This window comes from Argentina silus (assembly GCF_951799395.1).
Source record: "Argentina silus genome assembly, chromosome: Y".
Classification (NCBI taxonomy): domain Eukaryota; kingdom Metazoa; phylum Chordata; class Actinopteri; order Argentiniformes; family Argentinidae; genus Argentina; species Argentina silus.
In genome coordinates, this window is record NC_139654.1 from 40,828,311 (window position 1) to 40,855,421 (window position 27,111).

At 43.7% G+C, this 27,111-nt stretch overlaps 1 pseudogene across 1 annotated transcript in view; it reads right to left on the minus strand.

Moving 5' to 3' along the window:
* Positions 1–6,780: 6,780 nt before the first annotated feature.
* LOC310824124 (cytochrome P450 3A27-like) overlaps positions 6,781–27,111 on the minus strand; it is a 156,176-nt pseudogene continuing 135,845 nt past the window's right edge. The window contains exon 5 of the transcript in view: positions 6,781–6,843. The product of the transcript in view is annotated as a cytochrome P450 3A27-like (transcript). The remainder of the gene's footprint in view (positions 6,844–27,111) is intronic.

A 27,111-nucleotide genomic window follows, 5' to 3' on the forward strand; every position in this document is an offset into this window, starting at 1 on the left:
TGCCTCTGTGTACACGGACACCACTACATTTGGCGCCCAACCTGGGACACAGAGGGAAGGCGGAATGGAGGCGCTAGCAGCGGCGATGTCGAGGATAGCGCTTGTCCTCGAGCAGCAGACGGCCCTGCAGCAGACCCAGCAGGCAACGCTGGAGGAGTTAACGGCGGCGAGGATCACGGACAGCGCCCTCCTCCAGGACTTCACCAGGGTCGGCGGGCCGGCGCCGGGGACCAGAGCGGCACCAGGTCCCCCCAAGGTCCAGTACCACCGCCCCCAGAACCTCAAGACCGCCGTGGGACTGGCTGAGGACCATCTCTCCCTCCCACCGCGGGGGCCACAACGACCAACCCCGGCCCCGCGGCAAGGGGGGGGGGGGCCGACGCCCAGGAGGAACCGAGGGAGCGGAAGGAGAGAGGCCGGCGCCCGCCCCAAGGTCGAGATGGCAGGGGCGCACCTATCCAGAACCGCCCCCGGCCCCACAGGGAGCACCTCGAGCGACAGGGGGGGTGTGTTGGCGGTGCGGACGGCCGGGCCACGTGCAGGCCGAGTGTCAGGCGATGGACGTGGGACAGGTCGTCCGCATCGGCGACATACCGGGCCCTCCCCCCGGACCAGGAGCGGCGTATCGTATTCCGGTAAGGATACAACATGATACGCACCAGGCATTCTTGGATTCGGGCTGCATGCAGTCCATGATCCAGGAGCGCCTGGTTCGGCCGGGGGCATGGTTGAAGGCATCGAGGGTGCGGGTGAGGTGTGTGCATGGGGACATTCACGAATATCCGGTGGTCGCTATCGAAATTCATTTTGAGGGGAAAAACCATAGTGTACAGGCGGCGGTTAGCCCACGCCTCACGCATCCCCTGATTCTAGGCGTGGATTGGGAGGGGTTTCCTCAAGCGGTAAAGAGGGCTACCGGGATGCGTGCACGACAGCTAGGGAGGTGTGTGGCGTGTAATGTGCTCTGTGCCGAGGCGGCACCTCGCGACACTGCCGGGGAGCCGGAGCCGGCGGGGGCGCCTCACCCCGAGACTTCCCCGCCGAACTATCCGCTGCTAGGCGACTTCCCCCTCGAGCAGTCTCGTGACGAGACCCTAAGATCAGCCTTTGACCAAGTGATAGCAATTGATGGTACTTTGATACGGCCAGACACGGTGCGCGCCTACCCCTATTTCGCGATTATCAGCGACAGGTTATATCGAGTAAGTCGTGACTCACATAGTCAGGAGGAAGTAACCCAGTTGTTGGTTCCCCGCAGCCGCCGCGAAATGGTCTTCCAGGCGGCTCATTTCAACCCCATGGCGGGCCATCTAGGGTATGACAAAACACTGCACCGTATAATGGCTCGATTTTATTGGCCGGGGATTCGGGCAGAGGTGCGTAGGTGGTGCGCTTCCTGTCGGGAATGTCAGTTAGTAAATCCCCCGGCCATTCCACGGGCCCCCTTGCGGCCCTTACCATTGGTCGAGAACCCGTTCGACCGCATTGCGATGGATATTATCGGGCCATTTGACCGGAGCACACAGGGTTATCGATTTGTGTTGGTCTTGATAGATTACGCCACCCGATACCCCGAGGCAATACCTCTGCGCAATATCTCTGCCAGGAGTGTAGCGCAAGCATTGTTTCAAGTCATCTCCCGCGTGGGAATCCCGAAAGAGATTCTCACCGATCAGGGCACTAATTTTATGTCACGCACCCTCAAAGAACTGTATGGCTTGTTGTACATCAAGGCGATTCGAACCAGTGTTTACCACCCGGCCACTGACGGCCTTTGTGAGTGGTTCAATCGGACCTTGAAGTCAATGATCCGGAAGTTTGTCCACGAGGATAGTCGGAATTGGCATAAATGGCTAGATCCCCTGTTGTTTGCGGTGCGGGAAGTTCCCCAAGCTTCCACCGGGTTTTCCCCGTTTGAATTACTCTACGGGCGTAAGCCCCGGGGTGTCCTAGACCTGCTTAAAGAAAATTGGGAGGAAGGGTCTAGCGACAGTAAGAGTGAGATCCAGTACGTCCTCGACTTGCGCACAAAGCTCCACGCCCTAGGGGCTATCTCACGTGAGCATTTGCTGCAAGCCCAGGAGTGTCAGAAACGCCTGTATGACAGGGGGTCTACCCTACGAGAGTTTACACCGGGAGACAAGGTGCTCGTACTGTTACCCACCTCCAGCACGAAATTACTCGCGAAGTGGCAAGGGCCGTTTGTGGTCACACGTCGCATGGGGGACGTGGATTATGAGGTTGTACGCTCGGACCGGGGGGATAGCTTGCAGGTGTATCACGTCAATCTCCTAAAAAAATTGAACGACGTGGTCACGGTTGCTCTGGCTACGGTAATTCCGGAGAGAGAGGAGTTCGGTCCGGAAGTCCCAAAATCGAAAGTTAGCACTCCGGTCGATATTGATAACCATCTCTCTGCTAGCCAGGCCGTGGACGTTGCAGATTTGCAGCTTAAGTTCGCTGACGTGTTCTCTCCCCTGCCCGGTCGGACTACGCTCATCGACCACCATATAGAAACGCAGCCGGGTTTAATGGTGCGCACGCGTCCCTATAGGTTGCCGGTGCACAAACGAAACGTTGTGTGCACGGAGTTGGAAGCTATGCTGGAGCTGGGTGTGGTCGAGGAGTCCCGCAGTGATTGGTGTAGCCCCATCGTGCTTGTCAACAAGCCAGATGGGGCTATACGGTTCTGTGTGGATTATAGACGGGTTAATAATCCAAGTTCGATGCATATCCGATGCCCCGGGTCGACGAGCTCTTGGACCGGCTTGGTACGGCCAGGTACTTCACGACGTTGGATTGCACGAAGGGATACTGGCAGATTCCACTCTCGCCGGTGTCCCGGGAGAAAACGGCATTATCCACTCCGCTCGGGTTATTCCAGTTCACCGTGCTCCCTTTCGGGTTGTTCGGAGCCCCAGCCACTTTTCAGCGCCTCATGGACCGTATTCTGCGGCCGCACGCCGCCTATGCTGCGGCCTACCTAGATGACATTGTCATTCACAGTGACACCTGGCCGCAGCATGTGCGGAGTGTGGCTGCTGTTCTGCGGTCCCTGAGGCAGGCGGGGCTGACGGCCAACCCGAAAAAGTGCGTGATCGGGCGGAGGGAGATCCGGTATCTGGGGTACCACTTGGGACGGGGGGAGGTGCGACCGCAGATTGAAAAGACTGCGGCCATCGCCGCCTCTCCCCGGCCCAAGACAAAGAAGGAGGTGAGGGCCCGGGATATGTGGGGGGGACATGCAGCGTTCGGCCTGTAGAGGGAGCTACAGGACCGTGGCCGGGGTTGTGTCGGCGAGACTTTTGTTGCACACCTGCTGCGAATTAAGTCTCGTCGGCGAATGTTTAAGATGTGTGTGCTTCTGCCATTTCGGTAGCTAGGCTGGAAACGGCGAGAAAGGCGAGGAGAGCGGACAGTGGAGCGAGAGAGACGCTCTGACGAGGCTGGAAAGCCAACGAACTCTGATTGAACGATTACTGACTGTATGAATAAACGGGACCTTTCCCTCACTACACCGCTGCGTCTGCCTCTGTGTACACGGACACCACTACAATAAGAAAAACAAAACTATGCTAGGACCAGGGGCCATTGGCAGTCACAATGCTTTTTAAAAATGCTTTACAGTAGAGGAACTGTACAGGTGGGTAGTGGAAGGTGAAGAGGTCTTTAGGAGGGACAGTCCAGATGTAGCCTGAAGAGATGGGTCTTCTATCTACGGCAGAAGATAGGTAGTGACTCTGCAGTCCTGACCGCACTGGGAAGCTCGTTCCACCACCGGGGCGCCAAGACAGTGAAAAGCCGTGACCAACGAGCGCGACCACTGCATCCTCTTAGAGGCGGCCAGCCGAGGTGGAAGAACGGAGTGGTCAGGCTGGGGTTTGACATACAGTATGTATTCACCGTCAAATGTTGTTCACTTTCCCAAACCCCTGCCTGTGTAAGTAATGAGACAACAATTTTTTTTTTGTTCTTTCGGCTCTATACTCCAAACGTTTGGATTTGAAATTAAACAATTACTACAAGGTTAAAGTAGAGATTTTTTGCTTTTATTTGATGGTATTTGTGTACACATTGGTTTCACCATTCAAAAATTACCTCACTTTTTATGCATAGTCCCCCTATTTCAGTGTACCCAAAAGTAATGGTACAGACTTATCAAATGTCCAAATGAAGCAGTCATGTTTAGTATTTAGTGGACAATCCACTAGTATTTAGTGGACAATAACTGCCTGAAGTCTGCAACCCACTAACCCTACCAGACGCTGAGCATCTTCTTTGGTGATGCTCTGCTAGGCCTGTACTGCAGCCATCTTCAGTTGTTGTTTGTTTTGAGGTCTTTTTGCCTAAATTCTTATCATTAGGGAAATGTAATGCATGTTCAATTGAATTTTAATCTGAAGATTGACTTGGACAATCAAGATCTTTCCACTCGTTGCTATGGCAGTGTTTTGGCTATGGCATTGTTTTATTGTATGGTGTGGCGCCATCCAATGCATTTGGACGCATTTGCTTGCACTCAAGTAGACAAGATGTTTCTGTGCACTTCAGAATACATTCTGCTGCTGCCGTCAGCAGGTACAATCATCAATTAAGACAAGTTAACAAGTTCTAATGGCAACTATACATGCCCAAACCTAACACCCCCTGCACCATGTTTCACAGATGAGGTGGTATGCTGTAAATCTTGGGCAGATCCTTTTTTCCCCAAACTTAGGCAGACCTCTGCAGGCTTTTTAGGTACTTTTTTTAGCAAACTGTGACCATCATTTTTGATGATAACTAGTGGTTTTTGATGATAACTGTGTCTTCCTCTTAGTTATAAACAAACCAGAATTAAATGCATAGGTCTATGTATGGATGGATGGATGGATGTTCTCATTGGAACAGCTGGAAGACTTTCTCTGCATCCCCGAAAAAACACATGTATGCAAACACACACACACACACACACACACACAAACACACACACACAGGCATGTTTAAGATATGCGTAGGCCATGTTTATTAGTTGACTTAGTTGTGGGGTTAGTTTAGATGCGCACGATGCAACAAGCAGGTACAATACACCTCAGCATTGCTATACCATCGTGCTACCACAGGGAACTGGTACCCGCATAGTTAGATATGGCACTGGTCCCACACTAGAGAGAACTGGCATGTTCTAGATCATTATACGAGGTAACTAGCTAGGAATTATGTCAAACTAGAAAGTGCTCAGTAGTCCTAGGGCTACAAACACAAGGTGGCCAACCCTCCTGCAAACAGGGTGCTAATATTTCTCAATATTAGCTTGTCAAAGCTAGCCAAGGTTCTCAGCTGTCCGGAAACAACAAGTAACTTAGTTAGCCGACTGTCCCAAGTGCTAGCTGTAGCCTACACATGTGACCTAGCAAGTTATAATAATAACCTGAGGAATTATTGTTGAGCTAGGGTTCAACAATAACAAAGAATTGAGAGCTCACAGGTTAGCCTGCTAGCTCAGAAGGTGAGAATCGTCGTTGAATGTCGAGCTGAACCGTAGGATTCTATCAGAGACAATCTAACGCCCCATGAGAATCATAGGCTGAGGTGTAGCCAACTACAACAATACTACACTTTTCTTTTTTTCTTTTTTTTTTAAACTTTTTATTATCATTTCCTTTTATAAATTGCAGTCATACAGTATGTCACAACAAATCTTTTTGATGGTACAGTAAGGTGCCGCGGGTAAGTCCACAGAAAGGTTAACAGTCCATGGATATCTTTCATCTTAACCAATATATATGTGAGGTATGATCATTATCTCAGCAATACCACATACATACAGTATAGATTACATTTGGTAAATTATAAGGTAATGTTCAACAACATTATCACCATTATCATCATCAACAATAACAATAACAACAACAATAATAATAACAATAACAACAATAATAATAACAGTAACAATAATCTTTAAAAAAAAAATATTATAATAATCTGCATTTCAATCATATCAAATGAAAATGTAGGGCAATGGATGACCATTTATTTAGGAATACATCTACTTTCAGTTGTAATAATGCTGTTGTATATTCCATGTTGTAAACGTTTTGGATTCTTTCCCTCCATTGTGTAATTGTTGGAGGGTGTGGCCTCAGCCAGGAGGCTGTGATTACCTTATTCGCTATTAAAAAGAGGATTCTCAGCAAGTATGTTTGACTGTTCTCTTCAAGATCAGTTGGCAGTACCCCTAGTATAAAGTGTAATGGTTTAAGAGGTAAATCTATATGGAGACATTTTTTTATTTCTTTTTGTACATTTTGCCAGTATTCTGATATCTTTGGGCAGTCCCAAAATATATGTGTGTGATCTCCCACCAAGTCACAACCCCTCCAGCAATGATCTGAGGTGTTGCTCCATTTTGATGTTATAAGTGGAGTTCTAAAGTATCTCATTTTCATTTTCCATCCAAATTCCTTCCAGTTTGGACTACTGGATATCCTATGTCCCTGTCTGCATGAAGTCTCCCATTGCTCATCTGGGATTATTGTGTTCATTTCTAGTTCCCATTTTTCTTTAATATCTAAGTTATCTTCTTTTAACTCTTCCTGCAATATCTTGTAAATATGTGATATGAACTTTGTCTTCACTATTCCTTTAGTTGTTGATATGAAGAGGTGTTCCAATTTTGTTGGTAAGGAACAGACTTTATGACTTTGTAGATAGTGTCTAATTTGTAAGTACCTAAAGAAGTCTTGGTTTGGTAAATCATATTCCTCTTTGAGCTGTTCAAATGATTTTAGGACTGCTCCGTCAAACAGCTGGTCCAAAACCACTAAACCCCTTTCCTTCCATTTTAGGAATCCCTTGTCCAGCCTAGATGGAGAGAACTCACAGTTGTTTGCTATCATTATAGCTCTGGAAATGGTCATGGGAAGTTGTAGTTTTTTCCTCAAGATTGACCATATTTTTAAGGTGTTCTTGCTCCATACATTAGCAATTTTCTTTTTCCCCCATATGTCTTGGTTTAAGAATGGTTTTGAATCTAAAGGCAAATTTGGGCATTCACTCTGTTCCATTCCCACCCATATAGTGTCAGTGTCTTGGGATATCCAAGCAATCATTGATCTGAGTTGGGCTGCCCAATAATATTTTTTCAGGCTAGGTAAGTCCAGGCCTCCCCTGTCTTTTGGGCAGAGTAGTCTTTTAAATTTAAGTCTGGGTCGCTTGCTTTGCCAAATAAACTTGGACAGCCATTTATCCAATATAGTAAAGGTGGAAGCAGGAACATAGATAGGTAGTGATTGGAAGAGAAAAAGCAATCTTGGCAAAATCTTCATTCTTATCGTTTCTATTCTTGAGTGGTAGAATTTCCCATCTTGTAAGGTCCCCTTTTATGTGGCCCATCAATTTCCCATAGTTGGCTTTAAACAATTTTGATAGGTCAGTTGTTATAGTAATTCCCAAGTATCTAAATCCTTGAGACCAGTGGAAATCAAGCCTTCCTGACATTTGAATTGGCCATTGTCCAACTAACATCATTGCCTCTGATTTTGATTGGTTGATTTGATAACCAGAGAGTTCTCCATAATTCTTTATAGTGTCCATCAGTGCAGGGACCGAAAGGACTATCAGTAATATCCCACTGTAGACAAGTGTTTGTGTTGTGGAAGATGCTAGTTTAGCTTGTACTATTGGCTTTCATGGTGATTATGTAAACTTACCTTTTATTTCTTCATGTGAGACCATACTAGCATTATATAAGAACACATTGGGTATTCTTGGTTATGTTAGCTAAGAGAGGATACTATATTTCAATGTTAATACAACACATTGTAGCTATATGTCGCTATTTCTTTGTTAGATCATCTCTGTGATGTATGGCAAGGCAATGTGTGGATGTGAAACCATATCATTGATTATTGTTTCTCTTTCTCAGTTTCACTCTTTCTAAGTCAATAAACCTGAAGTCAGACTGACATTCTGTCTCCAGACTCTTGGGAGGTGTTTAGAGGTGTTCAGCTATGTATGAGGACAGAACAAGTTTGTTTCTTTCTTTGTCGCCACAGCCTACCTGAGTATTGCTGCTGACCATGTCCATCCCTTTATGACCACAGTGTACCCATCTTCTGATGGCTACTTCCAGCAGGATAACGTGCCATGTCACAAAGCTCAAATCATCTCAAACTGGTTTCTTGAACATGACAATGAGTGACACTGTACTCCAATGGCCTCCACAGCCACCAGATCTCAATTCAATCGAGCACCTTTGGGATGTGGTGAAACGGGAGATTCACATCATGGAGGTGCAGCCTACAAATCTGCAGCAACTGCGTGATGCTATCATGTCAATATGGACCAAAATCTCTGAGGAATGTTTCCAGCACCTTGTTGAATCTATACCACAAAGAATTAAGGCAGTTCTGAAGGCAAAAGGGATTCCAACCCGGTACTAGCAAGGTGTACCTAATAAAGAAGCCGGTGAGTGTATGTGTGCGCTCTACAAACATTCTAAACCATAACTCGTCTTACTGAATGAATACTTTATTCAGGTTTGGCCATTCAAAATAAATCTGGCTTCAGCCCCGCAGCCACGCTGGTGACTTGGTTTTTTACCTTTTGAATTCTCCTGACTGTTAATACACAGTTCATTTCAGCAAATTACCATTGCCCAGCTGTGGATAGACATCTGAGGAAGGAACATAAAGGGAGAGGTCCTGCTCAATGTAAATCAATCAACCAACCTATCAATGAATCTACAATCTAAACTGTTGAATCTATCAAAACAGTTTTCCATTAGCCCACCTTTGCATTGTGTTCGCTGTCTAATCTGCCAAGTGTGGCTGTTGGGTATTGAACTCGGGTCTGTTTACCCTTGGAAAAGACGGGAAAACTGTAGATAGATACAGAGGTAAGAAAGTGAACCAGATGAACAAAAAAGAAACACTAGAATTATAACTCAAAATGATCAAAAAATCTCAAGTAAGTGTGATGGCACTTCTCTCCTGTTCACTAATTACCTTTTCACTGTGACTAAAGCTTTGTTCCCTTGTTTTCTCCACTCCCTTTATTACTTTCACCTCCTCTTCACAGTATATTAAAAAAAATGTCTCATTTCTATTTTTGGCATCTGTCCATTATTCTTCATCAGTCTGGGGAATCTCTTTCTTTTCATCATACGATATTTTGGTTGTTTTCTGGGTCTTTTAAAGCCATAGTCCACCCATTCAATCATTATTGTATGTTTTTCTTATTTTGGTTCAAGACTATGCATCTGTAACCTTTGATAAGCCTTCATCACTTTGTTACAGTACTTGGTTTGAGGTTACTTTTGATTGACGTTGGCATGAAATATAATGTGGGAAACATTGATTTCCGTTGATGGCAGTGAATGACAATGTCAGCCAGCGATGGCTGTAGCAAAGTAAAGATTAGTATAGGTTATTTGAGTATTGTTGCTGACCATGTGCATGCCTTCATGCCCACAATTTACCCATCTTCTAATGGCTACTTCCAGCATGATAATGCACCATGTCGCAAAGCAAAAGTCGTCTCAAACTGGTTTCAGAAACATAACAATGAGTTCTGTGTTCTTCAGTGGCCTTCCCAGCCACCAGATCTGAATCAAATAGAACACCTTTCGGGATGTGGTAGAACGGGAGATTCACAGCTTGGAAGTGCACCTGAAAAATCTACAGCAATCGCGTGATGCAATCATGTCATCATGGACCAGAAAGTCAAAGAAATGTTATAAACATCTTGTGGAATCAATGCCACAAAGAATTGAGGCTGTTTTCAGAGCAAAGGGAGGCCCTACCGAGTATAGTATAGTGTTCCTAATAACGTGCTCAGTGAGTGTGTATATACAGTGGGGGAAAATAAGTATTCAACACATCAACAAATGTTTAATTCAACATATTTCCATTGCAGCCATTCACATGAAATTTAGATCAGACATAGGTATTAACTCAGTAAAACTACTCAGCTAAAGAATTTGTAACACCAATCTATAAAAAAAAGTTGTGCAATTCTCCAGGGGAAGGAGAAGGACTGGAGAGGAGGGGGAGCCCAACGGGCCTGCCGAGCCAGAGAAGAGCCACTCCAACAGCAGCACGCTGTCCGGCTGGCGGGACAACATCATCTTCATCAACGAGGTCTTCCACCAGGTACAGCTGACCCTGTATCCCTTGCTGCAGTGTTGACAGGAGGCTGCTGCTGAGGTTCCTCCACTGCTGCACTGCCTCACACATCCAGCAGGGGGCAGCAGCAGAGCAGCTCAGAGCTCTGCAGCACAGGCTGGATTTCTCCTGCTCCTCCTTTGTGGACCTGTCAGCATAGGAGCAGAGGGACACAGCACAGAGCTCATCCCACTTAGACACAGTCCGTCTGGGGTAAGGACAGACACACTGATCTCTGATGAGGAGGAGGGAGGAGGATTTCTCATTGTACAATGTACGCTCCCTCCTCTGTCTCCCCTCAGCTCCAGTAAAGCCCTCCTCCTGCAGCTCCGGTACCTGGTCCCTGTGGGAGGTGAGAGGGGGGCGGTGAGGCGTGCTGTGTCCCTCTGCAGTGCCCTTGGTGGAGAGCTGGACCTCAGTGAGACTACAAACCAAAGTTATACATAGTTAGTATATAGCTGGTATATGATTCCAATTCTCAGAATGAGCCATGAATCAGGAAATTTGGTGTTTCACATAATTAGCAATGTTTTTTTAAATTGTTTTTTAATGACTGCCATGGGGGAGTGGCTGTGGACAAAATCTGCAATGGCCCTATATCCAATTACATTTTTGAAGTCCCTCTCTATCAGAAGAGGTTTTATGTTCTCATCTTTAAACCCAGATGAACATGTATTTTAATCTGAACTGTCCTAGTCTATTAAATATAACTTGAAATGGTGATTGACTACTGCTTGAGTTTGTTTTGTGTGAATCTGTAATGACACCAACTCTCATTACAGACCATTATTGACCAATAAGACACTTTACTACATTTCTATTTCTATCTCTCCACAGGACGAAAATCATTCCTATGGGATTTCTCATAGAGTGAATTAGGGCAGATTTCTTGACAGATTTCATGTTGACAGACATCAATAGCAGACTCCAAAGTCACTAGGTCTCAACTACCCAGCTGAAGCATATTGAACAACACTTATTTATTTGTGTTCTAATGGCCTACTCTATGTTACTACTCTAACTCTGTGATAGGTGTTGGGTTTTAATAACGGAGACTGAAGCCAGAGCTAACTTCGGAGCGTGCTCTCCATTTTATTAACCAAAATGCCACTAATTGAAAACAGGTACGGTCATGTGAATCTAGGGAAATGGCACAAGAAAGACGCAATCCTAGCAACGACAATTGTCAATAGCACTAATTCTTCTGCTCTGCATTTAATGCGTTGTTTTTAGCACTCAATGTTATATTTATTTTGTGTTTGCGTGTCTGTCTAATTTTTGGGCTGTCTAATTTATTTTCTGTTTGTGGCTGTCTAATTTTGGTTAGATACACTTGAAGGAGGACAGTACACTAGACGTTTACTTAAGACTGATGTAATATTCAAACTGTCTCACACTACAGGTATTCAACATTTTCTTCTCTCTGTTGTAGCTCCTGTAGGTGTTTACTATGCCCTGACTGATATCAGGACTTTGGCAGAGGAGATGGATAAATTGGCTAATGGTACTACGTAATCACGAGAAATATTGGGAAATGAGACTAATATATAATAATATATGCAATTTAGCTACCGCTTTTATCCAAAGCGACTTACATTGCAGTGAGTGCATACTTTTTTCAGTATGTATGGTCCCAGCAGAAATATAACCCACAACCTAAGCGTTGTTTGCGCCAAATTGTCAACATTCTAGAGCACCAAGGGCGACTTCATTTTGTAGCCAATCCAAGTATTATTGCTAGGTGAATACCACATAAAACACTTGGCACTCCAGGTGGTGAGTGTACCGGAATTCTTTGGCGGTGAGTGAGTTAAACGCAGATGACGGTTCAAGATACAGCATCAGTAGACAAACATGTTTTGCAGCGCTCACTCAGTCCTGTACATGATGCTCATGGTGTCAACTCAACGTATTGTATGTGTAAAATAGGACAAGCAGATCTCACTCACTAGTAAGATGAGGAAAGTGGTTCTTTTATATTTCCTATTGTTACTTTTATATTTTTTCATGTTTTTATTATTCATTTTGGTAATTCTTGATTATTATACTTTGTTTAAAATAATCAAAGAGGGGACTGTTGGAATTGTACAATATTCTATGTGCCTCTCGACCTTTCACCTAGTGGTACCATGCCATAACCAGTACACAATGCAGAGACATGAAATCAGATGCTAGGGAATGGGGGGCCTAGGACCTGAAGCCCTCCAAGGCCAAATTCCATTGCAAGTCTATATATTCTAGTAGTAGTGTTACTATACTGGTACACAGTACACAGTGTGTCTTTATTCTTGATGGAAAGTTGGAGGACATTACATATGAATTAGTTTATTTGTGTTTACTTAATGTGGGGATGAAATATGTTCCTCTGACACTAGACACCAAAATCACTACTATAGAGAGTGAAATGTTTGATTCTGTCTTTGAGATTCTTATAGCCCAATTTTGTGCAATAATATCTATTTACTAAAATCTGATCTTTAAGAAAGATATTTTTCTCCTTCTTTACGCAGTCTTAAACTTTTTCAAGTTTAATTGTGGTATGATTCCTGAGTAGTTTCTTGACTATTAAAGTGATTCTACGAGATAATTTCTATAATCTCAGCCTACAGTTCTCAACGTAGCGCTAATGAGTTGGAAACGGGTCCCTGTTACATGCCCTCAGTGTGGTGCGTATGTGTGTGGATTCCACGTAGACCAGTGACATCGACACACTTAACAGTAATGCTGCTTCTAAAGTTGGCGATGATAAACTAGGGAGTCTGTGGCTGAATGAGATAAAACAGTGATTCAATTGATTATATTTGTACAAACTATGCATTGATAATTCAGACACAAAATAAGAGGTTAAATAATACAGAAATAGTTATTGCCATATCCCGTAGCTTCTCTTTAATGATTCATTCATAGATAGTGACAATTCAAATAATTTGAAAATATGTGGCTGCACTGTTACTAATGCTATAAATGCAACACATGCTTATAATGTGCAAACTGAATTATAAACCCATTATAAAAGGAAACCTTAGTGTTAAGTGTCACCAAAAGAAAAGAAAACACAGACATTAAATCAATTTGAGATACTCCATCACTCATTTATTTGCAAATATATGTAATAAGTGTCTGTAAGTAAAGACAATGAGACTCCTGTGGCCCTGCATATCAGAGAGAGAGAGGGGAAAGGGAGAGAGGGGGGGACATAACAAGAAGGCATGTGAGGTTATTATTTAAACTTTAACTAGAATACTTATTGGATTTCACTGAAGTATCCTTTGCGGTTACTGATGGAGTTTGACCCTGTGGAATTCCTAAAAAAGAAAGACAGAAAAAAAGAGAAAGAGAGGGGGAGGGGGAGTGCAACTTTAGTGGTAAGAATAAAATTACTTCCAATCATTTAAAATGACTTATTCCGATTACTTAATAGCGTGTGTGTGTGTGTGTGTGTGTGTGTGCCCCCTCAGAAGGACGCCATGAGAAGCTGAAGGTGGTGCTCCAGGAGGCTCGAGACTCCAACGACCAGAGACTCCGTGTTGAAGTACCAGGGAACCTCCTGACCAAACATGTCGTCCAGAAGCATCATCAGCCCGCCCTGAGGTAAGGCTCTGAGTTACTGCTAGTTCACAGTACTCATTTAAACTGAACAATAGATTGGATGCTAAATACTAGAGAGAAGGAACAGTAACAACATCAGAACTTGTCTGTACCTTCAGGTGCAGCAGGCATCGCTCAGCCTCTGGTTTCATGTTGCTGGCAGGCAGGCAGGAGTGTAGGAGAGAGTACAGACGCTCCACAAAACCACCAGGTTGCTAACAGCAAACATAGGAGGAGAGAGCAGAGAGTCATATGAACTTGTCAACAAAGTCACCCTGTAACAGTCTTCAGTATAAGAACAGTACTCACCACCACCAGGGGCCTCCCCACCATCACCCCAAACAGAACCAGCTCATAGAGGATGTCTATGAGGTTGACATGGCTAATCTAACAAAAGACAAAAACATTTACAACAAAATAGCAATGATATTAAAAAGAAGGACCCAATACAGGCACAGGTAATCAATGTGAGACTACTGAAGTGAATGAACTAACCTGATGTTCTGCCAGCTCCATCTCAATGTCACCCTGTTTGGAGGGATCACTCAGGTACCCAACAAGGTCATCATAGGCACGGATGAACTGTGCCTCGTCCTATACAGAACAAGAGAGACAATGTCAGTAAACGGTTGTTACATTTTCTCTTGATAATTCACTCTGTTGGAGGAAGCCAATGTCTTACCTTGTGATTGGCCTGAACCAGTGCTCCCAGCAGGACCTTCCCAGCCACGTACAGCTGGTTCTTGCTCTGGGTGGAACTGCGCAGGGTCTGGTAAAGGGGGAAAAAATAGTGAAACACCATCTGACAGAAGACAGAAGAGAGAAAGCACAGAGAAAGGGTGGTTGACTCACTGTGAAGGCCTGGCGTAGGGTGGTGACCCTCAGGGCAATGTCCTCAGTCCTCTTGGTGGTCAAATAGAGGCTATGGGAGAGAATGACGCATGTAAACCGGTGGAGTTACTAAGTGATAATATGGTAAAGGCGTGATAATATGGTAAAGGCTTAAGTGTTAAGTTTGACCTCATAGCAGTTCTGGCCCTGTGGCTCAGGATCAGTGTACTGCTGCTGAGCGGGTGTGGAGAAAGAGTCAGCCCCCGACCACGCAGTGGAGGACAGCTGCCCATCCGGTCCCATACGCAGGACGGTATTCACCACAGAGATGTCTGTCTGCTACTCACAACACACACACATACACACATCTCTTTAGCTAAAATGCATGGAGGTGGCTAGCAAGCTAGCTAGTTCAAGCTAAAGGTAACTCTTAGCAACGCCCTTAGACACTGTCAACGGGTTACTTAGCCACCTAGCAGCTAACAATGCTATCATTGCTTCTAACTGGCAAAATAATCATTGCACACACAATTTGTGAGATATGTGTCTCCTGTAAAATGTAATTAAATGTCACATACCCTAACCCTAACCCTAACCCTAACCCTAACCCTAACCCTCTTCAAAGTCGCTGTCGCTTTCCTCTTCACGATCGCGAACCTTGCAAAAAAGAAAACACGAACAACCCGTCGTAGAGACGGCAGACCGCAGTCCAGCACTCGCGCAGCCAATCCTGAATATCACCGAGGCATTTTTCAGTCCGTTTTGCTCAGAAAATCAGCAGGTTTGTGTCGATGTGAACATCAACTGAAGTCTGTTGTTATCTGGAGCGGACTGAACATTCCATAGAATGTTGCTAATGTTCTATATTGAAAGGTTGCATAGCAACACACCGTTTTGAAAATAATGAGTAATAATGATGCATGACATGTATCATGAACACTTTTCAAAAATGCGTTACCATGTGACCTCTAGAAATAGAACATGAGCAGCCTTCTATGTTTGATCCAGCGCTACGCAGCAACACACCTCTGATGATGTTGACATTGACGAGACCCAGCTAGTCTTCTGAGCGCTAGCATTACTACGCCACTAGCATTAGCAACGAAAGGTACTGAGAAACGCAGGTTTGGCTGCGGGAGTGCATGGATAGCGGACTGCCATTTCTACGACAGGTTGTTGTTCCTGTTTTCTTGTTGAGAGTACAGCGACTTCGAAGCAGGTATGTCACGTTTAATTACATTTTACAGTAGACACGTGGTAAACAAATGCATCTGTGTAATGGCATGACTGTTAGTCCGTCAGTAGCAACGGTGGTAGCATTGTTAGCTTTAGCTTGAACTAGCTCGCTTGCTCGTCACCAACATGCATGTTCGACTTGTGCCGTGTTGTTTTAGCAACACGTATCGAGTGGTTGTCTAACTATCGTTCAGATATGGTCCAACTATCGTCACATACCCTCTCCGAAGTCGCTGCCGTCGCTTCCCTCTTCACGATCGCGGACCCAGCAAAAAAGAAAACACGGAAGTAAAAACGGCAGGCCGCAGTCAAAACCTGAAAAACACTGAGGCATTTTTCAGCCCGTTTTGCTCCGAAAATCAGCTGGTTTGTGTCGATGTAAACATCAACTGAAGTTTGTTGTTATCTGGAGCGGATTGAACATTCCATAGAATGTTGCTAATGTTCTATATTGAAAGGTTGCATAGCAACACACCATTTTGAAAATAATTCATAATAATCATAGATGACATGCATCATAAAGACTTTTCAAAAATGCGTTACCATGTGACCTCTAGAAATAGAACATGAGCAGCATTCTATGGAATGGTTGATCCAGCGCTACGCAGCAACACACTTCTGTTGATGTTTACATTGAGGAGAACCCGCTGGTTTTCTGAGAGCTAGCATAACTAAGCCATGAGCATTAGCAACGAAAGGTACTGAGAAATGCCTCGGTGTTTTTCAGGTTTGGCTGCGGGAGTGCATGGATAGCGGACTGCCATTTCTACGACAGGTTGTTGTTCCTGTTTTCTTTTTGAGAGTACAGCGACTTCGAAGCAGGTATGTCACGTTTAATTGTCACGGTGGTAGCATTGTTAGCTTTAGCTTGAACTAACTCGCTTGCTCGTCACCAACATGCATGTTCGACTTGTGCTGTGTTGTTTTAGCAACACGTATCGAGTGGTTGTCTAACTATCGTTCAGATATGGTCTTCTGAGCGCTAGCATTACTACGCCATTTGCATTAGCAACGAAAGGTACTGAGAAATGCCTCGGTGGTAGGTATGTCACGTTTAATTACATTTTACAGTAGACACATAGTAAACAAATGCATCTGTGTAATGGCATGACTGTTAGTCCGTCAGTAGCAACGGTGGTAGCATTGTTAGCTTTAGCTTTAACTAAGACTGTGAGGTGGAGGAGGCCAGACTAGACCAGCTATTCCACTTAGACACAGTCCGTCTGGCGTAAGGACAGACACACTGATCTCTGATGAGGAGGATTTCTCATTGTACAATGTATGCTCTGTCTCCCCTCAGCTCCAGCAAAGCCCTCCTCCTGCAGCTCCTGTACCTGGTCCCTGTGAGAGGTGAGAGGGGGGCGGTGAGGCGTGCTGTGTCCCTCTGCAGTGCCCTGGGTGGAGAGCTGGACCTCAGTGAGACCACAAACCAAAGTTATACATAGTTAGTATATAGCTGGTATATGATTCCGATTCTCAGAATGAGCCATGAATCAGGAAATTTGGTGTTTCACATATAAGCATTAGCAATGTTTTTTTGAATTGTTTTTTATGACTGCCATGGGAGTGGCTGTGGACAAAATCTGCGATGGCCCTATATCCAATTACATTTCTGAAGTCCCTCTCTATCAGAAGAGGTTTTATGCTCTCACCTTTAAACCCAGATGAACATGTATTTTAATCTGAACTGAACTAAATATAACTTGAAATGGTGACTGACTACTGCTTGAGTTTGTTTTGTGTGAATCTGTAATGACACCAACTCTCATTACAGACCATTATTGACCAATAAGACACTTTACTGAATTTCTGTTTCTATCTCTCCACTGGACGAAAATCATTCCTATGGGATTTCCCATAGAGTGAAATAAGGCAGATTTCTTGACAGATTTCATGTTGACAGACATCAATAGCAGACTCCAAAGTCACTAGGTCTCAACTACCCAGCTTAAGCATATTGAACAACACTTATTGGATTTGTGTTCTAATGGCCTACTCTATGTTACCTAGTGATAGGTTTGGGAATTGTTATCTGGGTTTCGTTCTTCCTGGTACATCATCTAGGACTACCTTCTGACTATGTACAACACTCACACACACATGCTAGATATTCTGCCTGATGGGAGGGCAGGACAGTGATGTCAGGTTTGTGTGGTCATTTGATTGTTGTTGTTGTAATGGCTTAATTACACCTTATTTGGCTCTGTTCTAACCTACCACTCTAGTCTTACACACGTTGCTGGGGAAATGGCACAAGAAAGACGCAATCCTAGCAAAGACAATTGCATGACATGTATTTTCAACACTTTTCAAAAATACGTCACTGTAATGTATTGGCATTATTACAACTTTGTGTTTCCAATGTATTAATAAGGGCTTTCCCTATTGGCTGTGTAAGAGTCCTTAGCTGTTGTGCACATGCGCTGTACTCTGTCTTAAAATTGATCAGTAAACGAGCATCCACGTAATGTTCGGTCTCCGTTATTGAAACCGTGAATATATATAACTCTAAATATATTACAATTTGGCGACGAGGATGGGATATCTAATGAAAGATGATCCCAGTGACGAGAGACAACTTTGCAGCAAGTAGAACGCAATAAACGAACTTTGTAGCTCGAAAGAAAGAGGCTAGCAAACGGAAGCTAAGTAGCTAAAGGCTACTAGTTTCCAAATCGGTGCGTTAGCTGAATACAAAGAAGGACAGGAAGATTTCGAATCTTACTTGGAAAGACTGGAACAGTGGATGATCGCAAACGAGGTGGACACTGACAAAAAGGTCAGCGTGTTCCTGTCGGTAATCGGAGCGGATGCCTACAGACTTAGCAAAGAATTTAGTTAGTCCTGAAAAACCTAGCACACAAACCTACGAGGAGCTAAGCGAGTCGCTCAGTGAGCATTACAAGTCGAAACCGCTTGTCATCGCGGAACGTTTCCGTTTTCCAAAAAAAAAATCAACAAGACGGTGAGTCTGTCTGATTACATAGTAGCTTTGAAGCAACTTTCAACTCATTGTGAGTTTGGTGCACATCTTAATGATGCACTCCGTGACCGTTTTGTTAGTGGGTTAAAAGCTGAGGCTGTGCAGAGGAAACTTTTATCGCAACCAAGACTAACATTCAAGACTAAGACTATTAAGTAATAAACAAAGTCAAAAGGCCTGATTAGACAACTTGATGACGAAATGTAGTTCTTGAATGTTATTGGTGTATGTAGACAGGAATCAGAAACACGTTGAATAGAAGGCGTTAACCTGTGTGAAATCTATAAAGACAGGTGACTGAGGAGATAACGGGGTCAGCTACATGTTCTGCGGGAATAAAGTCTTTGAATGAATCAACAGCTCTGGTTAACGGTATTTTATTTTTAAGTATTATAACTTAAATTCTACGACACTAGCATTAGCAAGGAAGGCCTGAAAAATGCCTTCGTGTTTTTCAGGATTGGCTGTGCGTGGACTGGGGCAGCCGTTTCTTCGACAGGTTGTTGTTATTGTTTTCTTTTTTGCAGGGCTCCCGTTGGGAGGACAGCGAGAGCGACTTCGAAGCGGGTATGTGACGTTTAATTACATTTTACAGTAGTAGACACAGTCAACAAATGTATCTGGGTAATGGCATGACTATTTGTCAGTTAGTAGCAATGGTAGCATTGTTAGCTTTAGCTTGAACTAGCTAGCTTGCTAGTCACCTACATGCATTTTGGACTTGTGCTGTGTTGTTTCACAACAAATATTGAGTGGTTCAGAGAGAGTCTAACTATTGTTATTGCTCATACTTATTCTTCTTTTTCTTATCATTATTATTCCAATTCTTCCGATTTTTTGGTATGCTACTCCTCCTACAGCGTTCAAGCTATTTAGACTAATCAAACTTTAAAACGTGCGGAGAGGTATTTTAAAGTCATGATATTTATTCCGATTCCGAACCCTAGCACATATTCCTGACCAATCAGCGGGTAATGCCGCCATTAGCCTTCCTTCTCCACATACCCACTAGTAATCTGCCACTGGCTCATTCTGGCTAAGATATATATCGATTAGAGGTATGCCTCCTGGTGCCCCAGGAGCCCCTAATCTCAGTACCAGTGGTCCAGAACAGTTTCAGTTCATCTTGTTTTATCCTGCGCCTCTCATTGGATACTTCTTCTTCTGTCTCAAACATGTTAGGGGGAAGTACTACCTTACGGGTCGCATTGGTATATTGCTTGGTTATAAGGTACTTTTGGCCTAGGTTGTTCCATATTCCAAGGTACAATACGCCACGTGACGTGACAGTCCCCTTTAAATTTCCCCAGGTTTGCGGTGCCATATGTTGTGTTAAGTGGTTTGTCGAAGCATTCAAACTTTTGCTTCCAATCAATTGAATCCGGGGATCTCCCTCTTTTTCTCATCTATTCTCACATCTATTTTTCTGCATTGGTCTCTAAAAGTTTGATCATAAAACGGTTGGTATCTGGTGTTGCTTAAGATACCCAAACATTCGGCTGGACAATATGGTCGTTTTGATTCTTCTATGAATCTTCGGAAGACTTTGATGTACACCTGGTCTCCTGGAGTTATCGGATTGGGCAGGGGTGGCTCCGGCTGCTAGTCTTTTTCCTGTGAATATATAACTTTATGTATCTCAGTTAGTTGTTTCATGTACTGCTTTAGTTCCATCTGGAGTTGTTCCAGTGGTGGTCCTTAGTAAGGTATATATTATAAGGCACATATCTTATTCAGCTTTGTTTTTAGGGTACCATTTATTCTTTCTACCATTCCTTGTGATTGTGGATGGTAGACACAACTCAATCTTTGCTTTATCCTTAACTGCTGTATGACTTGTTTCACAGTTTTCTGAATAAATGCTGCACCATTATCTGAGCTAATCTCATTAGGTATTCCAAATCTGGGTATTACCAATCCTGAATATCACCGAGGCATTTTTCAGTCCGTTTTGCTCAGAAAATCAGCAGGTTTGTGTCGATGTGAACATCAACTGAAGTCTGTTGTTATCTGGAGCGGACTGAACATTCCATAGAATGTTGCTAATGTTCTATATTGAAAGGTTGCATAGCAACACACCGTTTTGAAAATAATGAGTAATAATGATGCATGACATGTATCATGAACACTTTTCAAAAATGCGTTACCATGTGACCTCTAGAAATAGAACATGAGCAGCCTTCTATGTTTGATCCAGCGCTACGCAGCAACACACCTCTGATGATGTTGACATTGACGAGACCCAGCTAGTCTTCTGAGCGCTAGCATTACTACGCCACTAGCATTAGCAACGAAAGGTACTGAGAAACGCAGGTTTGGCTGCGGGAGTGCATGGATAGCGGACTGCCATTTCTACGACAGGTTGTTGTTCCTGTTTTCTTGTTGAGAGTACAGCGACTTCGAAGCAGGTATGTCACGTTTAATTACATTTTACAGTAGACACGTGGTAAACAAATGCATCTGTGTAATGGCATGACTGTTAGTCCGTCAGTAGCAACGGTGGTAGCATTGTTAGCTTTAGCTTGAACTAGCTCGCTTGCTCGTCACCAACATGCATGTTCGACTTGTGCCGTGTTGTTTTAGCAACACGTATCGAGTGGTTGTCTAACTATCGTTCAGATATGGTCCAACTATCGTCACATACCCTCTCCGAAGTCGCTGCCGTCGCTTCCCTCTTCACGATCGCGGACCCAGCAAAAAAGAAAACACGGAAGTAAAAACGGCAGGCCGCAGTCAAAACCTGAAAAACACTGAGGCATTTTTCAGCCCGTTTTGCTCCGAAAATCAGCTGGTTTGTGTCGATGTAAACATCAACTGAAGTTTGTTGTTATCTGGAGCGGATTGAACATTCCATAGAATGTTGCTAATGTTCTATATTGAAAGGTTGCATAGCAACACACCATTTTGAAAATAATTCATAATAATCATAGATGACATGCATCATAAAGACTTTTCAAAAATGCGTTACCATGTGACCTCTAGAAATAGAACATGAGCAGCATTCTATGGAATGGTTGATCCAGCGCTACGCAGCAACACACTTCTGTTGATGTTTACATTGAGGAGAACCCGCTGGTTTTCTGAGAGCTAGCATAACTAAGCCATGAGCATTAGCAACGAAAGGTACTGAGAAATGCCTCGGTGTTTTTCAGGTTTGGCTGCGGGAGTGCATGGATAGCGGACTGCCATTTCTACGACAGGTTGTTGTTCCTGTTTTCTTTTTGAGAGTACAGCGACTTCGAAGCAGGTATGTCACGTTTAATTGTCACGGTGGTAGCATTGTTAGCTTTAGCTTGAACTAACTCGCTTGCTCGTCACCAACATGCATGTTCGACTTGTGCTGTGTTGTTTTAGCAACACGTATCGAGTGGTTGTCTAACTATCGTTCAGATATGGTCTTCTGAGCGCTAGCATTACTACGCCATTTGCATTAGCAACGAAAGGTACTGAGAAATGCCTCGGTGGTAGGTATGTCACGTTTAATTACATTTTACAGTAGACACATAGTAAACAAATGCATCTGTGTAATGGCATGACTGTTAGTCCGTCAGTAGCAACGGTGGTAGCATTGTTAGCTTTAGCTTTAACTAAGACTGTGAGGTGGAGGAGGCCAGACTAGACCAGCTATTCCACTTAGACACAGTCCGTCTGGCGTAAGGACAGACACACTGATCTCTGATGAGGAGGATTTCTCATTGTACAATGTATGCTCTGTCTCCCCTCAGCTCCAGCAAAGCCCTCCTCCTGCAGCTCCTGTACCTGGTCCCTGTGAGAGGTGAGAGGGGGGCGGTGAGGCGTGCTGTGTCCCTCTGCAGTGCCCTGGGTGGAGAGCTGGACCTCAGTGAGACCACAAACCAAAGTTATACATAGTTAGTATATAGCTGGTATATGATTCCGATTCTCAGAATGAGCCATGAATCAGGAAATTTGGTGTTTCACATATAAGCATTAGCAATGTTTTTTTGAATTGTTTTTTATGACTGCCATGGGAGTGGCTGTGGACAAAATCTGCGATGGCCCTATATCCAATTACATTTCTGAAGTCCCTCTCTATCAGAAGAGGTTTTATGCTCTCACCTTTAAACCCAGATGAACATGTATTTTAATCTGAACTGAACTAAATATAACTTGAAATGGTGACTGACTACTGCTTGAGTTTGTTTTGTGTGAATCTGTAATGACACCAACTCTCATTACAGACCATTATTGACCAATAAGACACTTTACTGAATTTCTGTTTCTATCTCTCCACTGGACGAAAATCATTCCTATGGGATTTCCCATAGAGTGAAATAAGGCAGATTTCTTGACAGATTTCATGTTGACAGACATCAATAGCAGACTCCAAAGTCACTAGGTCTCAACTACCCAGCTTAAGCATATTGAACAACACTTATTGGATTTGTGTTCTAATGGCCTACTCTATGTTACCTAGTGATAGGTTTGGGAATTGTTATCTGGGTTTCGTTCTTCCTGGTACATCATCTAGGACTACCTTCTGACTATGTACAACACTCACACACACATGCTAGATATTCTGCCTGATGGGAGGGCAGGACAGTGATGTCAGGTTTGTGTGGTCATTTGATTGTTGTTGTTGTAATGGCTTAATTACACCTTATTTGGCTCTGTTCTAACCTACCACTCTAGTCTTACACACGTTGCTGGGGAAATGGCACAAGAAAGACGCAATCCTAGCAAAGACAATTGCATGACATGTATTTTCAACACTTTTCAAAAATACGTCACTGTAATGTATTGGCATTATTACAACTTTGTGTTTCCAATGTATTAATAAGGGCTTTCCCTATTGGCTGTGTAAGAGTCCTTAGCTGTTGTGCACATGCGCTGTACTCTGTCTTAAAATTGATCAGTAAACGAGCATCCACGTAATGTTCGGTCTCCGTTATTGAAACCGTGAATATATATAACTCTAAATATATTACAATTTGGCGACGAGGATGGGATATCTAATGAAAGATGATCCCAGTGACGAGAGACAACTTTGCAGCAAGTAGAACGCAATAAACGAACTTTGTAGCTCGAAAGAAAGAGGCTAGCAAACGGAAGCTAAGTAGCTAAAGGCTACTAGTTTCCAAATCGGTGCGTTAGCTGAATACAAAGAAGGACAGGAAGATTTCGAATCTTACTTGGAAAGACTGGAACAGTGGATGATCGCAAACGAGGTGGACACTGACAAAAAGGTCAGCGTGTTCCTGTCGGTAATCGGAGCGGATGCCTACAGACTTAGCAAAGAATTTAGTTAGTCCTGAAAAACCTAGCACACAAACCTACGAGGAGCTAAGCGAGTCGCTCAGTGAGCATTACAAGTCGAAACCGCTTGTCATCGCGGAACGTTTCCGTTTTCCAAAAAAAAAATCAACAAGACGGTGAGTCTGTCTGATTACATAGTAGCTTTGAAGCAACTTTCAACTCATTGTGAGTTTGGTGCACATCTTAATGATGCACTCCGTGACCGTTTTGTTAGTGGGTTAAAAGCTGAGGCTGTGCAGAGGAAACTTTTATCGCAACCAAGACTAACATTCAAGACTAAGACTATTAAGTAATAAACAAAGTCAAAAGGCCTGATTAGACAACTTGATGACGAAATGTAGTTCTTGAATGTTATTGGTGTATGTAGACAGGAATCAGAAACACGTTGAATAGAAGGCGTTAACCTGTGTGAAATCTATAAAGACAGGTGACTGAGGAGATAACGGGGTCAGCTACATGTTCTGCGGGAATAAAGTCTTTGAATGAATCAACAGCTCTGGTTAACGGTATTTTATTTTTAAGTATTATAACTTAAATTCTACGACACTAGCATTAGCAAGGAAGGCCTGAAAAATGCCTTCGTGTTTTTCAGGATTGGCTGTGCGTGGACTGGGGCAGCCGTTTCTTCGACAGGTTGTTGTTATTGTTTTCTTTTTTGCAGGGCTCCCGTTGGGAGGACAGCGAGAGCGACTTCGAAGCGGGTATGTGACGTTTAATTACATTTTACAGTAGTAGACACAGTCAACAAATGTATCTGGGTAATGGCATGACTATTTGTCAGTTAGTAGCAATGGTAGCATTGTTAGCTTTAGCTTGAACTAGCTAGCTTGCTAGTCACCTACATGCATTTTGGACTTGTGCTGTGTTGTTTCACAACAAATATTGAGTGGTTCAGAGAGAGTCTAACTATTGTTATTGCTCATACTTATTCTTCTTTTTCTTATCATTATTATTCCAATTCTTCCGATTTTTTGGTATGCTACTCCTCCTACAGCGTTCAAGCTATTTAGACTAATCAAACTTTAAAACGTGCGGAGAGGTATTTTAAAGTCATGATATTTATTCCGATTCCGAACCCTAGCACATATTCCTGACCAATCAGCGGGTAATGCCGCCATTAGCCTTCCTTCTCCACATACCCACTAGTAATCTGCCACTGGCTCATTCTGGCTAAGATATATATCGATTAGAGGTATGCCTCCTGGTGCCCCAGGAGCCCCTAATCTCAGTACCAGTGGTCCAGAACAGTTTCAGTTCATCTTGTTTTATCCTGCGCCTCTCATTGGATACTTCTTCTTCTGTCTCAAACATGTTAGGGGGAAGTACTACCTTACGGGTCGCATTGGTATATTGCTTGGTTATAAGGTACTTTTGGCCTAGGTTGTTCCATATTCCAAGGTACAATACGCCACGTGACGTGACAGTCCCCTTTAAATTTCCCCAGGTTTGCGGTGCCATATGTTGTGTTAAGTGGTTTGTCGAAGCATTCAAACTTTTGCTTCCAATCAATTGAATCCGGGGATCTCCCTCTTTTTCTCATCTATTCTCACATCTATTTTTCTGCATTGGTCTCTAAAAGTTTGATCATAAAACGGTTGGTATCTGGTGTTGCTTAAGATACCCAAACATTCGGCTGGACAATATGGTCGTTTTGATTCTTCTATGGGACAGGACTTTTTATATAACTGTGCACATGCCTGGTATGTGTGTGAGTTAGGTACAACTCGTAGTTTTTTTAAGTGGTGATGGACAACACATGAGGCAATCTCCTTCTGTTACTGACTGGGCTGTAAACTCTCCCCATTTATACCAATAATTTTGCTTTGCCTGTTCCCATAATGTATTTACCTTATATTCTCTGTCCCTATCTCTTTTGGTTTCAACCTGTGTTTGCTTCACTTCCTGACTCAATTCTCTAGGCAGGGCCTGTTCTATTTGGGACAGCATATAGATTAGTATTATTACTTTATATATCACTAGTCACTTCCCCAGGATCCCCCAGGCTCTACTGTCCTTCCCGTTCGGCTGGGGGCTGGATTTCCGGCCCCTGTTCAGCCTCTGTACCTGTTCCTTCATTTCCTCTGTGCTCCTGTACGATCTTACCCGTTCCTTCGTCTTCTTCTCTGGTTTGCTTTTTCTTCTTGCCTCGGGACCCTGGTGCAGTGGTTCAAGTGGTACCAGGTTAGACTCCCTCGGACTTGTATTGCAGTGGGGGTGGCTCGCACTACCTCGTACGGTCCCTCTCTCCTTGGCTCGTTCCACTTCCTCCGGAAGACTTTGATGTACACCTGGTCTCCTGGAGTTATCGGATTGGGCAGGGGTGGCTCCGGCTGCTAGTCTTTTTCCTGTGAATATATAACTTTATGTATCTCAGTTAGTTGTTTCATGTACTGCTTTAGTTCCATCTGGAGTTGTTCCAGTGGTGGTCCTTAGTAAGGTATATATTATAAGGCACATATCTTATTCAGCTTTGTTTTTAGGGTACCATTTATTCTTTCTACCATTCCTTGTGATTGTGGATGGTAGACACAACTCAATCTTTGCTTTATCCTTAACTGCTGTATGACTTGTTTCACAGTTTTCTGAATAAATGCTGCACCATTATCTGAGCTAATCTCATTAGGTATTCCAAATCTGGGTATTACTTCTCCTGTTTTTAACCACTTTTAACCAAATTTAACCACTGTTCCTGCCCCTAATTCTGCCGATGGCGTTGCTTCTACCCATCTGCTAAATCTATCTATGACAACAAGCATGTATCTTTTCCATTGACCTTTTTTATCCTGTCTACATAGTCCATTACCAAATGTTTAAATGGTCCGTCTGGAACCGGTATGTGTCCTAAGGGTGTTTTGATTCCTTTCTCACATTGTTTTGTGCGCATACTGTGCATTCTGCCAATGCATTTTCTACCATTGCCTGTAAATAGGGTGACCAATACCCTTGGAGTTTTATCTTTCTCAAAACTTCCCTCCTTGCCCAATGGTCAAAACCATACGCATCAGCGATCAAAATCCCCAGTAGCACCGTAGGTGCCACTATAGTACCCTCATG